We start from the raw sequence: 12,932 nt of genomic DNA on the forward strand, positions 1-12,932 counted from the left end.
TGCAAACAGAAGCATTCTTGCAAGATTTGCAGTTTAGCTGCATTTGACAGTAAGAAATTCCTCCTAATATAACTTTGTTACATGTTACACCAGTGCAGCACACTGCATTAGGAAAAAATAAAATAGTTTGTGGCCATGTTTTTAATATGCAGTGCAGACAATGGAGTCCATATGGGAACATGCACCAGCTCCCCACAGGGCTCCAGCTGCACCACTCAGAGGGAGGGGATTTTGGCTGCCCCTGCCCAAACTCCTCACTCTGTCACAGAGGTCCTGCCACGAAATTGGGAAGGTTATTGACTCTCTTGTGCTTTGAGCTCCCTCAGCCTGTAAAGCTAAGGCAGCAGAGCATCCCATCCCTGCCCTGATGGGAAATACATCAGAGCCTACGAGCTTCTGATATAGGCCATGACTGATCACTGCAGCTACAACATTATCCCTAATCTAGGCCATTATGAGAAAATTAAGGCTCCTTTGTGTCCTCAGTGTTTCCAGACACAGATTTGGTTCCAAGTAAGGAATTACTCCTTAATTAACAAAGTCTTTTCAGCATCATGTTTTTCAAACTGTAACATTTAAACAACAAAACAAACAAACAAAACCAAACAAAAACTGAATAAAATAAAGCTCATCTAAGGAGACAAATATTAATTCAACTGAAATCTTGTACCAGTTAAAAATGGCAAAGCAAATAACACTGAAACATAAATACCTGAAACATAAATGCTCTGACCTTCTGTCAGAGATCAGTGTTTCTGTATTACAAAAATGCATTCAGCTGTCGTACTGTACTGGATATTAGTATGTAGGTCTTTCTTTAAACTCAAATTAGATTACAGTGTTAGTAGGTAATAATGGAGGTATTGTTCTCACAATATGTGCCTTCCTGTGCAATTCTGTTGCTGATAACTATTCAAATCAAGGAATTTAGGTGGAAGTAGAATGTTACACCTTTTATGTCAAGACATCTAACAAACATGAGTGTAAAGAAACAATAAATTCTACACCAGCAAGTGCTCAAATAAGTTCTTCCTTCTGACATTACCACTGAAGACAACAACCTCAGGCATCTTTCTGGTGAGGCAAACTCTACAAAACACTTACCTAGTCTGACCTTTCAAGTCAGAAGTGTGGAGTTTACCTCTAGAAACGAGAACGGGGGAGAAGTGAATTTGGCCATGAATGCTGTTTAACCACATTGCTCCTGCAAACAGAGCTTTGAGATGTTCATGTTTTAATGACAGAAAACTTGCCTTTCTGCATGAACATGTTGGAGTTCCTGAATGGAAAAGGTGGGACTGAAAGGGAAGAGAGATGTTGATGAACTGTGTCAGTTCTCTGCCCTGTGGCCTGGTTCAGTGAGGAATTGATGTAGAGAATTCTATCTGCCACCACATGAATGAACCACTTCAAAATAATTGTCTGGAGCCTGCAGAGTGCAGGGGTAGATGCCACCTGACTTTGTCCCTGCTTTGCAATCCACAAGTGCAAAAGTACCACGTCATGGAAAGCTTTGCCTTGGAAGCAGCAGAAGGCTGGGACATGAGCCTGAGAGGGGTCTGGCTCGCTCCCTTTCACCAGAGTTGGAGGCTGAAGAGGGAAAAGCTGCACACGGTAAAGGGAGCAAGCTGCTGGCTGCCATCCTGCTCCCTGCTTCCTGCCCTCTGGCTAGCAAAGATTTCATCACCCACCTGCGTCACGACTGCCATGAGTAGGGAGCACAGCTGGCAGTGTGCACACTGAGTATTTTATTCAAAGGACTCAGATCCTTTTGGCTTCTGGTGTGAGCTTTTGCCAAGTCACATTCAGATCAATTCATCAGGTGAATTTGTGCATAATCCTAGGACTGCTTCTGGCACATAAGATAGCTGTAATTGAAGTTTTCACCTCTGCTAAACTTGAAAACTTCTTCATACATTAGACAGGCATGCTGCAAGCATCTGGCTTGTTTAACCAGGAATGAAACTATATAGTTTGAATTTGCAAAGATACCCTCACAGCCTCTCAATCTTGCCCAAAACACAGCACAAACATTGCATCCTTAGCACAGTTAATTTCCTCTCCATAAGCTTAGTGCATCTTAAATGTCAGATGGGAAACTGTAGGTAACAAACCAAGGAGCCAATAATTTGCAGAAAAGACCTGGAGCCTCCATTGTTGGAAGGTTTTAAAAACATGTTAAGACATGCTTTTTCCCAATATTTCCCAAGAGTTTCTAGGAGTATCAGCCTTCTCCAGAGGCAGAAGTTGGATCAGATTACTTTGGAGGAGCAGTTCTAGCCCAGTTTTTCTACAGGTCTGTCTTGCACTACTTACCACCAGCTGCACTTAGCCAAATGTAAGTTTACAAAGGCAAATACTAACACCAGCCTTTGCTTACCCCCAAGTCTGATAAAAGTCTCACTGGGAGCCTTAAAAATTCAGTGAAGACGTTAAGATTTTATTTGTTATGTGATTAGTATTAACAATTAATAATAATTAATAATTATGAAAACTGCTATAAAATAGTATTGCAAGATTAATATAGTGTAGTATATAAGATTATAGTATATAATAGTATATAAGATTAATTTATTCTGTCGTAGTGGTAAGAAAATTCTCTGATGATTCACATCACTATACTTCGGGTTTCTAAGGAACAACTACACATTTACAAATATTTATTTTTTGAAATTTTTTCTTCATTTGGGATGATCTATCTCCAGCTTCCACACAGAATGTTATATGCTACCTTCCTGCAGGCAGATATGCATTTGCTTACCAACATATTTGTAACACTGACAGACCATTTCAATTCACGGATATTACAAATGCTTTTTGCTAAAGTAATGGACTGAACTCTTGTTAGTAAACTCTTCAAAAATAAGAGTGAAACTAATTAGTTAAGCAACTGTATAAGCACTTCCCCAGCTGCTAATGCAAAGCCAAATAATACAACAATTTTATCCAAAACTGGAGCCTGGGAAGAAGCTTTGTTGCTTCATTTATAGCCATAGTAAAATCAGAAACACAGCAGCCAGCTATACCCAGGCAGCTGCCAGGTGTGCCTTTGGCAAGATGCTGCTCCAAGAATTCTTTTGGCCCACAGTTACACAGGGGTGGAAAGCAGAAAACCAGACACACTGACTGAACCAGAGGCCTGCATTTGGACTACATAAAAAGTACTTAATTTTCAGAGTCAGTAGCTTCTATTTAAGTTTCAAATACAGAATCTGTACCCCAATGTAAAGCCAAATGTGTTGACCGTATTGAAAAATTTGGACTCAAACTGAACTGGAATGAGGGAAAGCACATCTAAAACTGCACAGAAAATGCTCATATCAACATTTCTTTAAACAGGATGAGACAGTTAGAAAGTGCCATCCGTTTGCACAGGAGAAATTCAGCACTTCACTATCCAGGGAGGATTTGTAGGGTGCCCAGTTGGCAGTGTGTACACTCAGCATTTTCAGGGAGCCCCAGAAAAAAGAGATGCCCCTCCTTGACAAGCCTCAGGATGTCTGGGAAGATTTAGATGCTTACGTTTTCTCAAACCCAAAGCTTTTTCCCTCAGACTCACTGCTCCTGGGGATCACTACTCCAGAATCAACTTCTGAGCCAGAAACTGCACTGAGGAGTGAAAACAAATAAAGCAGCGCTAAGGACTCCATGGCGCAGTGAGGCAGCAAGAAGTGGATAAACAACCAGGGCAGCTGAACATGGCAATTGCCTTCCTGCTGAACCAGTCATGTGGCTGTCCCTCAGGCTCATATGCACGAGTTCCTTCACAGAAATGTCGCAAAGCTTAAATTATTGATATCTGTGGAGCACGGCCTCTCAGGAGGTACCAAAGAACGCCCTCCCTGCAAAATAAATATGAGAGAGAGTAGATCCTTCAGCTACTTAAAGCCTGCTGACAAAGGGCTGAATCTTGCTCTGATCTTAGCCCTGCAGATGGGCCTTCCAGCTGCAGCTGAAAAGCGGCATGCGGCACCGAGCCTGGCCACATTCCCATTCTGCAGTTAAACAGTTGTGTTCCCAGGATGGAGTTTCTTGCTTATTTGGAGCCCAATACCATTTCTGAGCTAACTTTCAGGTTAAAAGCAGGAAATCTCATTGCTTGTTACTTGCTCAGAGCAGTGTAATAACCATGAACAAGGGCAAACTATCAAGTACCAGTTGTTGAAACCAGTGGCCAGCCTGGAGACCAGTGCATGACATTTCCTGCTCTTTCCCATCACAGGAGTGACGACCTAGCAAAACCACCAAAGATAAAACAAGGGTAGGTTTTCTTGGCAATTTGCACTAATGAGGACCTAGAATTTCCAATTCCTATCAGGAGAGGAAAAGGGATCAGGAATTTTCCCAAGATTTTTTTGTGTGCTTTTCCCTGGAATGTGTTAACAGCACAAAGGTTCTGCTATATCCAAGTCAAATGCCAATGCAAAATGCAAGTAGACTCATTTTTTTTTTTTTTCTACAAATAACCCAAGTAAAACCTAGATAAGCCCCACAGCTGTATTCACCTGCTGGGATTAGTCAGAAATAGATGGTGTCACTAGCACAGCAACAAATGGAGTGAGAGATGTGGGAAGAAAAAAAAACAGGTTAGGGTCACACTGGACCTTTCTTGCATGCTTTTGCTGATGCTTACACAACAAATAAGCATTGCAGTGCACATGAACATGACAATGAAGATGATACTGAGAACTTACTGAGTGAGCAACAGTGAGAGAAAGACGGGGCCTGCTGGGAAAACCAGAGCAGAAAGCACACTTAATTTAAATAGAAAATGAGACGAGATAGACCCTTATCTCACTGAAGCCACTGGGGCTCACCATCCTAGCTGCCAAGATGCTTTTCAGGATGAAAGCCCATTGGCACAACATGACTGGAAGCTGTAGAAGGTCTCATGAAGACGATGTAGAGAAAAAGATTTACTCTTGTAAGCTCTTGAAATAACTAGCAGCTGGAGAAGCTCATCAGCATCACCAAATCTGTCCAGCTGCACTTTGCAGGAACGCTCAGGGCCACACCTGCAGTGCCACTGCACTGCCCTCTGGTTCACTGCACAATTGCTCTCATTGTAAGAAACATCCTCCCATGACTTCACATTTTCCTGTTTCAGCTTCAGGCCATTGCACCTTGTCTTTCTTTCTTCTGAGAACGCGGGTAATTCCCTTCTTTCATTTAAACTATTATCTCCGCAATTATTTATAGTCTGTAAATCTCCCGAGTCCTCCATTTAACACAGTTCTTTCAGTGTCTTTTTCTGCAGCCTTAATTTTCTACCATCATCCATTACTGGCTTTGTATCATCTCTATTTTTAAGAAGTGTAATGATATGGGGTCTTGGGTGAATTCACCATCCTAACTGCAGGAAAATCACGGCTGTATGAATCAGAGACTCATTATTTTAATACTATTTCTTGAGAAAAGGTAGTGTGTTTCTGTGACAAGGAGACTCAAAAAGCACAGGCAACCTCATTTTCAAATGGCAAATCACATGTCCTAAACTCAGAGTGTAGAAACAAAGCTCTGAGAATTCTCAGAATGAATACCCAAAATATGGTCGTTTCCTGCAACTATATGGTAAGAAATACAAGAGCAAGCAATTTTTTGCAAAATTAATAAACAGTAATGAGAGCATCAGTCTGAAAGCAGGATCTCATAATAGAAATTAACAGAACCTTTTCACTAGGTGACAATGATTCCCTTCTACAAAAAACAATATAAATTTAAAATTTGAATAGTGGTGTGTATTTACCTGAAAATAAGCCAAGAGCTCCAGTAATAATAATAACCATTGGGAAAGGCATGGATAGCATTTATTCCACAATATGGTTGATTTATGGTGTACTTTAAAATTTTTCTAAGCTTTCATTTTTGAAAAAAAAAATCTGGTAATGTATTAAATGCTGTCGTGAGGACTGAAGCATCCAGTCACTATTTCCCCTGCATTTACTACTAAATTACTTGAGCCCTTGCCAAGCATTGATAAAGACACCCCCCTGGAAGTGCCTTCTGATACTGGGGCCATTTTTTCCTTCATTTTACTTGGAAAAGAGGCATCAAAAACCTGATCTGCACAAGAACATTTGAAAAAGATTTCTACAAAGCCAAGCCATAAACTGCATCTAGATATCCTGGGCTGCTGTTCAGTATCATCACAGCAATATTCTTATGAAAAAAAAAAAAAACAGAGAAAGTAACTGCAGTTGAAAAGCCTAAAGAATCCCTTGCTATATGCAAGTAAGATTTATCTTCGTGTAACAGAACATGCTATGGTGTATTGACACTGAAACTAACTGCAGAGATCATGATAAAATGGATCTCCAAGGAATAAAAGAGACATGATAAAATTGCAACCATGACACAAACACATCTTTGAAAAGATACTTACCTATATTTTAAAGATTTCCGGTAAAATGAAATAATGTTTATGGCTGTGCAGTAGTTTTGCCTACTAATGATGTGACAGACTTCAGCAAAAAAAAAGAAGAGCAAAATCAGTCAGAAAGATCCTAATGGGATAGAGCTGGAGTCTGATATGGGTTACCAGAGAGGATTGCAGGCACAGCTCTACAGTGTTACATGGAGGAAAGATATGTCAGGACCTTGTATTTTCACTTGAACTTTCCCTACACAGAAAATCATACTACTGATTGCTGTCAGTTCTGGCTACTTCAGCACATGAATGATGGGTCTATCTTCACCACGTAGCCAATAAACCAATATTATTGTAATTGAGGATTTTTTTCCTGTTAGGTTTTCCCCATCAGAGCTGGTAAAATAAGATTTGGATGATCACCAGCCAACTCACTTTAAATCAAATTAATTAAGTTATTGAATATGTTATTGTATGAGATCAAATATTAAAAAATTGAGAGAACTAGAGTGTTCAAGAGTTTGCAATTCCTTCAAATGATCATTCAATGTATTAATAAATTAAAGAAGAAAGCCCACTGCACATGTACTGAATATGATACTAAAATCAAAGATCCTCTAAGTATAGCTCTTTAATTAAATTAATACTTGATTCACTTTTCAACAGAACAATGACAATGCCATCAAGTGTAGGATGGTTAATGGAAAAAAAGGAAACAGTACAAGTAGAGCAGAAATGAAACTCCAACGATCTTGCAGTGGCAAAGACAGTCTCTATCCTAAGTTGTGCTTTGGAAGGACAAAATGAACATTGTTTATATTTAAGCAAGACAAAGGGAGAAGTTTCTCCAGCTGGTCACCAGTCACCTACAGCCTCAACTGCAATAATATACTAAGTGTTAGAACAAATACAGAACAGAAAACTACATAAACTTCATGTGTGCTTGGAAAATGGGAGAAAGCAATTGGGATTTACCAGAACTTGTACCCAGCTAACTTCACTCTTTCTTTCAATAAGCCACCTGAATTTTTCAACTAATTAGCTCGATCAAGTCAACATATCACTCAGTAAAGACTCTAAATGGGATGAAAATGGAAAACTATTAGTTAAACAGCAAAGGCTGGCAATTTGTAAAACCATTTGCCAGGTGGAGTACCATATATAGCTTACGAGGTATATGAGGAGTAATGATAAAAATAAAACTTCAGTGTTAAGGAGTTTTCTAAGAGATGATCAGCCATCGGACCTATCAAATAGTAGTATCACCAATCTTAAATATCATCACCAACAATCTAGAAATTAGGAGGGTTACAAAGTTAAGGACACAAAGTTGGACTGTTGCTGCCAGAGAGGCCTACTAGGCCTCATGGACAACACACTTTAACAGACAGCCCATATAAAAACTAAATAACAGAAATTGTATAAATGTCTCTGAATGGCCATGCACAAATGTCCATTTCTCTCCTCTGATTATAAAGGTACATTTGCTCCTCGGGATAAATACTTAGGGTAGATGGATTATGTACACCAGAGCTGACAACATCATCTGATGCAGAGGGAGAGCACAGGGTATCACCCAAAGTGCTTCCAGCAAGGAAAATGATCAGTGTCAGCTTAATGTCAGCATGGAAGACTTTTAAAAATCCTCCTGTGGAGCTCTTTGAGCCCTGGAACACCACCTACCTTTCTGTCCAGCCAAGCCTAGGAAAGGTGGATTAAAGCTGGGAGAGCTTTAATCCACCTTTAATCCATCACCTGATGATGATCCCCATCATAATGTTTGGAGGAATGGTCTCTCAACAGTGAAGAGCCTAAAAGAGTGTGGATAGTTTAGCTTGGAAAAGAGAGGGCAAGAGAGTCACTGAACACAAATCTCAGTCTCTGAAGCAACCGGAACAAAACTGACAGAATACAGAAATTCTGTGTGTAAATTAGAAGGAAACTGAGTAATGCAGAAACAAGACATCAGGGTACTCTTGATCAGATTTACAGTACACGTCTCATTGTAAGCAAAAAATAATCACAAAACCTTCCTTTTCCCTTTGAAATCAGTTATAACAAGGAAACAATTGAACTTGAAAGATAGAATATACTGATATCTATCCTATCTGGGTATGTCCTAAGATGGCCCAGGCCTAAGAAAGCTGATTTTTAACTTGCAGAATTAAAGTCTGTGGAGTCTATGTACTGCTATAGGCAGACACATTTTATTATACACATTATACTACTGAAAGAGATTCAGAAACCGTATTTCATAGCATCATTTAATTTCACAGAAGCAATTTCCTTGTAAGCAAAATCTAAAAATATTTCAATATGCAGAACAATAGTATCTTGCAGACAGATGCAAATGCATCAGTAGTGGTCAATTTCAAAGTAAGTTAAAACGTAAGGGAGGGCTGTTATATTGCATTTCCTCAGTTTGTAAATCTGTCTGCCACTTCTTGCCAAACACCACCTGCAGCAGAGACAAGCTTGACCATTTGCCTGTCGAGTATTACACCTCTTCCCTAAAAAGGGTATCCAAAGAAAGATTGTGAAACTTAAACATATGGGGAAGAGGAAGGGCTAATGAATGAAAATGGCAAGAGTTTACAACACCCTCAGTGAAGAAAAATGATATTTGCATTTAAAATGTGAGTAGGCAATGCAGAGTGTAACAACAAATCATTTTTGTAAGAATGATGGGACAAAAAAACCTCAATCCACTGTTAAGTCCAAACAACTGATGAGCCCAGGGCACTTCTCTCACCATGTCCTTCGTTTGTTCTTTTTTGGATCAGCAAGTCCCACAGTCTATCAGCCCAGAACAGTGAGAATTCCCCCAGCATAGTTCTCTGCTGCTTGTCCCTACACAGAGGTACACACAGGTTTTCTGCAATATCTGTTACCTCTTGTGTGAGCCAAGAACATATTCCAGGATTTCTATATTCAGGATAATACACTGTATTCTGTTTCCTCATTGTTCTCTAAATCTAAATGCTCCAAAATAATGCAAGATCATCATGGCTCACTCCAAGCTTGCCAGTAATGTCTTATTCCCCTTTCTATTTTCTATGCTCTACAGGCACAATACCACAATCAGAAGTTTTAACCCACCTAATCACATTTCTTCTTTTTAACGTACACCACATAATTTTTCATCCTTAGTAAATAAGAAAACAAATATTAATATCCTTCTCCACTACAGAGTATATCTGACACAAATGTCAGATTTACCAGGTGCATGCATGTGTACTTCCACAAAGGGGAACATAGAGACTGTGATACAGTGTACATTAAAGAAAATGAAACTTCCAATTCCTCTTTTTCCACTGGAAAACTTCACAAACATGCACTTCCAGTGGAATTTTATTACATTTTCATCCTAGCAGGTTTTCTTAAAGGAAAATCTGATCAGAATATACTCCAGCTCATGTATAATAAATCTTGCAGTATCAGCAAGATCATGTTTTATTTGGTTTATTACTAAGCATACTGAATTGGTGTCACATAGGGCATGATATTCTAAAGAGTTTCTCATTTGTAAAGACAAATATAAAAAGTATATAAATATAAATATATACATATATTAAATATATATGTAAAGACAAATATAAAAGCTGCAAAATTGGTAAGGGTGTATTCTGAAACCACATTCTATGCCACATCTGACAGAAATGAAGGCTCTTTTTTTTCGCAACTAAAGTCTTACCACACAAATTAAAAAAAAAATTTTAAAAATATTTTTTTAAAAAAAAAGTGGATATTTTGGTTCCAAAGCTTGACTTAAAATACAAAATTCTCTAATTTCCAGGCTTACACACAGCACAGTACCACTAATGAAATGCAAACTTGTGTTTTGAAAACAAATTAAATGCTTCCAAGGTTCTGTTCCTAACATGACACAGCTATTATGAAGTCTTCTAATACTGTAAAACTAAGGAAAATGCATTTGTGTTTGTATCACACATGCTCACAAACAAGGGAGCCCCATTAGTAAGGGACCATACAAAGAAAACTGACCAGCCTGCAGCACAAAGGAGGAAATCCTGTCCTCACAGAAAGCAGCAGCAAATTCCAATTGGTGTTGATACTGGGAATTGTATCCATTGTTTTAGCCATTGTGAAGAATACAGCCAAAAGAAATTAGTGTTTTCTATTCTCTTTCAGAGATGAACTATATGTTTCTTGTACCACTAACAATTAAAAAAATAAGAAAAATTTAAAAGTGGATTAAAATCACCAGTGAAACTTAAGTTCTGCCTCATTTTTACAGCTCAGATGATGATGGTGGATAAAGGGGACTTTTCTGTGAGCCCTGATTCACTCTAGATATCCTGAAGAACACAGGAATGGTGCATTTTTACTGGAAAGTTGTATATGTTTCTTTGTTCCCCTTCCTGTTGTGTAAAGCTGCAGACAGAACACAGACCATGGACGTGAGCAGAACTTTTTAACAAGAGTATATACTTCACACAGTTTGCAGAGGAGCCTTCACAAAAGAAAAAATAGGCCAATTTATCCCTCAGATACAGACGTGCAATCACAGGAATCAGGATTCATGCACATACCTATTTTAAATTATTCCCAAAGGATGCATTCTCTCTCTCTCTCACCCTCTGTACAACTCCTGTGAAGTCAGTAACACAGATCCTGGCTCTGCACGTCCAAAATATAGCCATGAACACACCTCCTTCATTTACTGTAAGTTCAGGCATGCAATCTCACAAGCAGTTGATGTCTTTAATGCCAGCACACAATGAAGAAAATACTTTTGCAGCTGATCCTAATGCAGGGAGTTATCCCACAATACATAGTTGCTGCTTTTTCTACCCATGAGGCCTTCCTTTTATTAGATTAGGATGAATATTTGTAGACACATCCTCACTTCATGTCCTTCACCAAAGGAGCTGAAGGCAAAAGTCCCATTGATTTAAGACCTAAGGCTGAATTAGTAATCCCAGTGCTTCAGGAATTCATTCAGAAGTGCAAGTTTTATGGTCTTTAGGGCAAAAAGAGAAAGGGAACAAAACACACTGAATTCATGTTACATATACTCCAGAAGGTCCTTTTTGTTCTTTATTTTTTCTTGTAAGTTGGCTTTACACTCTATAACTAACAGAGTAAATTAATTACCCCAAAGGATTCAAACCAAAGGATGGGACCACTTATCTGCTTTTTGATAAGCCCAAATGCATAAACCAGTGAACTGATGTTGGAAAGCCTCAGGGAGCCAATATCTGCCACAATTCCCAAAAGGAAAGGTCACACGATGCCTTTTCTTGTTGTGTGATGTTTTAAGGTGAAGGCAATGCCTAAGTGGTTCACTTAGCTTCTTGGCAGCCCTTTCCAGCTTTTTCAAGGGAACATCACATATTCAAGAATATTCACGAGCTACAGGCAGAGAACAGGGTGGAGATTTGGAGACTTGGCTAAAAACAATTAGCAGTAATAAAACAATTATGTAAAATGTTTAATACCACGTACCACTCGACTATGGGAACTTGCATAACTGAGATGGCAATGCCAGGTTTCCCTTCATTCTCCCTCTCTGTACTGAGGCTTTCTCATCCACCTGCTGCCTGCACTTCCTGCCTTCCCCAAAGCTGAAGAAGCTTGACGCAAACACACACGGCAAAAAACAAAGGCTGCAGGTCACTAATGGAAACAAAGTAAATGTTAATGCATTTCCTCAGACAAAATGAATAAAGGAGTTACAATTTCAAGACCCAGTTGACACTCCCTACAAAATCCATCACCCTTCCCAAACCTTAGGCCCTCCTGGGTGCTTTGCTCCTACATTCTCACTAGCACAGCAGGGCTGCTGTTCCCCCACGTGAGTGTATTTTCAACAGACATAAACCCACAATTTTATTCTGTTCTCTTGTACAGATATATCCTGGCTTGTCTCTTTGTATGAACAAGTGACTCTCTATTCATTGTACCCACTGCAGACGCCCCAGACCTTCCTACTCCCACACTACACAAGCCTTTGAAAGACTATAGCTGCTGCCAAGGCAAGAAACATCAGAGCAGATGGCTCTCATCTTGCAGACCATCTCATATCCAGCAGGATTCCTGCCCCTTTCTTGAACAGAGTTCCTGTAAGTATGGTGAAAAAGGGTGGAGAAAACTTTTCTGTCTGAGATCCCTTTATGGAGATTCCACCAAAGCCTGTGTTTTATAAAATTCATAACTCACTGAAGAACTTTAATATAGCTGAAATCATAAAAATTACTTTGTACCAAGTTCTGCTTTGGAATCCAAACCCTGGGGTGTTCAAAGAGCTAGGTACATCCCAGATAGAAAGTTGGACCCCCATCACAAAGCCAGGAGCAGATTCTCATGGAGCAGCCATAACGCAGCACACAAAGAATATTTTTTTTCCCTCCAGTATATCCATATCTTCCAAAGACAGACAAGGAAGGCCATCAGCTACCAGGATACACCAAGGTACATCCAGCTCTGTATTTCTGCATGACTGGAGCCTTCTTGTCTATTGCTGCACTCAGGATATGGCTTATAAAATATTTCTGTAACAACAGCAGGACATTTATGAAACTGCTGCCCAGCTCAAAGCACG

Source organism: Prinia subflava, chromosome Z (assembly GCF_021018805.1).
Source record: "Prinia subflava isolate CZ2003 ecotype Zambia chromosome Z, Cam_Psub_1.2, whole genome shotgun sequence".
Lineage (NCBI taxonomy): Eukaryota > Metazoa > Chordata > Aves > Passeriformes > Cisticolidae > Prinia > Prinia subflava.